Consider the following 5,615-nt stretch of genomic DNA (forward strand, 5'->3'; position numbering starts at 1 on the left):
TTAGTTCAAAACTCTACTGAAAACACACATACAATATATACGTGATTGTATGTATATAGCTGAAGGCTATATAACAAGGACAACAACCAACCAAACACCAACAATAAAAAAGCATTAAACACAGTGCCAGGCAGGGGAAACCTCCCTTTGAGATGGTGGTAAGGGTATTTCAGGACCTTCCCTGTGCAAACATATGTCTCTCTCTCTCTCTCTCTCTCTCTCTCTCTCTCTCAATAACACAAGCTATTGCCACCATTTTCGATTGACTCCAAGAACTTGGGTAAGAATCTATTGCTGAAGGCAGGATGCATTTTGGACACACGACTTGAAGTAATCAAGCTAGAACTGATCTGGGATCCTCTGCTCTGAAGATGAGCTGTCATAGTATCAGAACACATTATGCACAGCCAAGGGAGAAAAATCAATCAGTGATTTTATACAGTGGCAGAGTCTATGAATCACAATAATGACTGGTCCAACAAATAATTCATACTGGCACATTGGTGGCACTTTTATCCTGGAGGTAATCAACAGCCATCTAATTGAAATTAAGACCTTCTCAGTGGGAGAGAATTGGTTTATTATTAATGTAAACATAGCAAAATACACATGGCTTGGCAAGATCATAGACGCTGAAGAGCAACATACTTTTGCCATACCCCTAGAGCAATGTAATTTCTTACTGTATTCTAAATACTTATATTTACAGAAAAGAGTCTTTATCATTAATCATCAAAGATACTTTTTGTTGTAACAAAGGGAGTCTATAACAAGACCCCTAAGAGGTCAAATACAAAGAATAAGTGTCTATGAGTGCTCAGCCATTAAGTAGCACATCTACAGTGCAACCACCACACCTAAGGCTCAGGGAACATAGTGAAACGGGGGGAGAAAGAATATTTATTCATCTTTCAACTTTCACTTGCAAAGCTTCCTCATGCAAGAGATGGTGATTAACAAAGAAATCCACAACCTTTCATAGTACAGATAATAAGAAACTGCAGAGGACATATCCCTGAATAGGACATCTATAGCAAACCTCTGCATTCAAAATTTAGGGAACATTGCAGAAGAGGAGGTAGAAAGACTGTAAGTGCTAGAGGTGGTGGATGCCCACAAGAAACAGAATTTTCTAGACAGTTGATCAATTACTAACAGGAAGTTACAATAATGCTACCGACATACTTAAGCCCCATACAAGCCCAAGCCAGACAAACTCCCAGCATAGAAGTTGGGAAGTTGTTAAGCTCCAAACTTAGTGGAGGAAATATGGGTGACCAATAACTACTGGGAGAGGGACAGTCAGTTTTCTTTAAGTGTGTGACTCTAGATAGATAACCAGACTTCAGGGGATTGGTACAGAATGAAGGATATTTGGGGATGCAAACTTGGCTCTATAGGCCTTAGCGCATATGAAAAAAATATGTGAAATGCATTGGGGGGCTATTAGAGGGGTGTGGATAGGGAAGAAGATCTAAATGTGATCAAACTATATTGTACAAAATTTGAAAAACTTCAATAAAAATGTTGAGAAAATAAATGTAAATTTGAAAATAGGAGAAGAAATGTATTGAAATTATTATAAGTGAAGAAAAGATTCTAAGTGGTACTGTGAGCCATCAGAACCTAAACATGTAGAGAAAGGATCCTAAATAGAACCTGAACTCTAGGTCTTCCTGTATCATTTGATTTCATTTTTAAGGTGGATTCATTAATGTCTGGTGGAAAGTTTGTGTTATTTATTTAATAGCTTGATATTTAAAAAATGATTAAACCATCTGGAAAATCTCTTGGTTAATTTGACTACCCCATTCTGTTGAGTTCTGTGCCCAGGTTCCATAGGCAAATGCTCATGAATTTTTCTTATTCCAGTAAAACAAAAGGCACGAGTTGGACACCACTTTTCTGGCAACACCAGGCATAGGTAGCTGAAATAGTGAGCATATGTCTTGCACTCTTTACAGAAAGAGTAAACCCTAGAAGATCCAGAGTTAAATGTAGTATTCCAAAGAGCAATGCTTTTAAATTTATCTGGTGCCTTTAATATTTTTTCCCATTATATATTTTTATTTAATTTTTGTGCATTTCATACAATGCATCTTAATCATATTTAGATTCTTTCCTGTGTCTTCATTCCCCATTTTGCCACACAGGATTTCATGCACTCTGCTATATGCTAAGGCCTATTGAGTCAAGTGTTTGTAGTGAGATGCCCCTCAGTACAAGTACACAATATCTAGATAGTCAGCCTATCTAGTTTCATTCCCTTAAAGAAGGACAACTCTCCCTCACTCAGCAGTAATCAGCTACCAACCTCAGTCATGGTTGTGGCCTGCTGCCGACTTCCACAGTTCTATGCTGGGTTTTTGTCTGATTGAGTCTGCATTGGTCATCTGCATACTGTCACCATTGCTGTAAATTCATGAGGAAATTCCCAGGGGCCTGAAAGACTCTTTATGATCATGTACCAGTCCTGGCTTGTTCTAGGTAGTTTCTCCATTACTGTGACAGAACACTTTGACCAATACCAACCTGGGGAGGAAAGGGTTTATTTGTCTTACATCTCCCAGGTTGCAGTTCATCAGACAACTCAAGGTAGGAACTCAGGACAAGAACCTGGAGGCAGGAGCTAGAGCACAGGCCATGGAGGAACTCTGCTTACTGGTTTGCTCCCCAGACCCTTGCCCAACCTGCTTTCTTATGCAACACAGGCCCACCTGCCCGGAGTGGCACCACCCACAGTGAGTTGGGCCCTCCCACATCACTCAACAGTCAAGATGTTGCCTCACAGATATGGCCACAGGCCAGTCCAAGGGAGGCAATTCCCCAATTGAGGCTTCCTCAACCCAGGTGTTTCAAGTTGACAATAAAGCTATCCAGCACATGGCTCTTACAATCCTTCTATCCCCTAGTTCTATTTAGGGACACACTCCTATAGTCTCTTATTCTCTACACTTTGACCAGTTGTGGCCTTCTGTGTCCATAACCCTACATTGCATGAGAAAGCTTTGTTTGCTGGAGAGAGCTGAAAGATGTATTAATATTTTCTCTACACCCATTTCAACTATGTTCCAATGGCCTTAGATGTGCCAGTTCCGTTACAGATGTCTCACTTAGGGCTGGGCTTCCCACAAATCCTTATTCTCTGTGTTTTACCAGCTCTGGAACTCTGTAATATTCCCTATCTGTTACAAAAAGAAGATTCCTTGGTGAGTGGTAATATAAACATTAGGATTCATATTTAGCATGCACTAAGATTACTTTTCTTTAAAGATGCAATAGACATAGGGTTTTCTTCATGATCTGTGACCTTACCAGCTGTGTGTATTTTTCCATTTACAGTACAACATAAGAGTTCCTGTCATGTATACAAGTGAAGATAATTGCATTCAAATAATTTTCAGTTAAAATCATTGAAAGTCAGACATACTTCATGTCATCTCACAGTTCTGTTTTTTTTTTACACTCAGATTGTCAAGTGGAGTCTGCAAGTTTCTATTCAGAGAGACATGCTCTTCTTCTCTTAACCAAAAGCACTACTACGCCAACTGAACTTTATCGATGGAAATACTAAACACTAATATTGTAGTTATCATTTTAAAAAAATATTTATTTAATAACCACATGATTAGAAGCATTTCATAACAGCATTAACATATTCAATAACAATTTCCAAAGCAAAGATGCGTCTCTTTCAAAATTGGCTTTAAATATTTAGATTCAAGTTGAATTAGTAGTTCTACAATATTGAACTCAATATAAGCCCTATAAAACACAAAAATGAATGAGCTTTTAACCTTTAAAAAAGATCTTCATTTCACTTTAAAATATACTGTTTCATATAGAAAAACTCATTTTTAATGCTACTAACACTTAGATGTTGGCACATGTGTCTCTAATCTCTGTGTATCTGATTATTACTAGTCACAGTCAGTTACATTCTGAGATCCTTGGCACCTGATCATGGACATAACTTCAATAGGTAGATTTCAATGGTAATGTTTTTCACCTCTACTAATTAATGTGCAGCAAATATTTATGATTCTTCCTAAAATATAACTCATTTTCTTATTTGTGGATTTTTTTTGTACGTATTTCATACACAACATCCCAAACAATCTTATTCATCTATATACCCACATCCAAAATGGCACCATCCCACAGTGCCCTCCCCACTGGGGTCCATATACTCTGTCATCCCTGTTACTGCTCACTGCATTGTTGGCACTCCCCAGCCATTCCTCAGTGCTTGTCCATCCACTGAATCTAGTCAGTCTATCTGGATTTCGTTGTTTTAGGAAGATCAGCTCTTCCTCATCTAGTAGCAATCAGCTGCCAACATTCCTTTAGATAAAATTGGGGTCTGCTGTTCATTTTTCCAGTTCTATGCTGGGTCACTCCCTGGGAGTCTCTTGGGCCACTCTGGCCAATACTCAAAGGAAGGTATCTCCTGTCTGGCATTGTTTCTTGTTAGGTAGCTTTTAGCTATACACATGGATTCTTACAGAATTATATTGATCCCTTTAATCTTTGGTTATACTTCCCTTTTGGGTGTTTAACATCATACAGTTGGCCCAGACAAGCCCATTTATTTTTACTCTTAAGGTTCTTTGAGGATCTGTTTCTCAGGGGTCACATGGGATTGGGAAGAGCCCCTGGCTCTTTTCTTTTACCAGCTCCATCTATGTGAAGATAACTCAAAGGTCCTGCTCAACAGTGGCTGGCTTCACTTGGGAGCATGGAGGAAATTATTAGTCTTTACTGACTGGACAGTGGTTCAATCCATTTGGTGGAGTCTCCAGGGCCTCCTTGATCAAGAGGACAGGTGACTCACCACAGTTACAGGACATTTTGAGAGATGCTCATATTTTCCTGTAACTTAGTTGACCTAGGAGGGCAATGAGCAAAAACTTTCCTTTACGTCCCTCTGACCAAATTACTACAGGCCTCAAAGTATGGCTGTAAACATCCAAGAAGGTTATTTCCACCAGTCTGGTACTTTTAATTACCATGTGCTGTGTAGACAAAGCTTGGGCAAAGGCCAAATATTCTCAAATAAACCTTGCCTTGACATGTATTATATTCCTTGACCTAGTGGTATTATAATTTGTCAGTAGATTGTTCGATTAATATGGTTACTTCTGTTTTATTTTTTTTAAACTAGCTAGGCATTATTTATCTCTCACATTGTCTAACCCTTCCTCCATGGTTTCCCCATTTAAAGTTCCCCCATTTTCCCCATTTCTCTCTTAATAACACCCTTCCTCTATGGTCCCACCTCTCTTGAGCTCCTTCTTTCTCTTTATCTTGAAGTTTCCTTGTATAAACCTCCCCGCCCCATCAAAATAATCCCATTTTTAGCCATATCTCCCTTATCAATGCTTGTTTCCTACTGTTCTTATCTTTCAGATTCTTTCTTTTCCTTTACCTCCCTGGTTCCTTTCAATTATCTTGGTTCCTGTAGTTTTGGGTACTGGGATCCACATATGAGGGAGAACATGTCTTTTTTTTTTTTCTGAGTCTTTGTTATTTCACTTAGTATAACAGTTTCTAGTTCCATCCATTTACCTGGAAATTTCATGATTTCATCTTTCTTTACTACTGAGTAAAACTTC

This window comes from Nannospalax galili, unplaced genomic scaffold, assembly GCF_000622305.1.
Source record: "Nannospalax galili isolate Female #2095 unplaced genomic scaffold, S.galili_v1.0 scaffold1200, whole genome shotgun sequence".
Lineage (NCBI taxonomy): Eukaryota > Metazoa > Chordata > Mammalia > Rodentia > Spalacidae > Nannospalax > Nannospalax galili.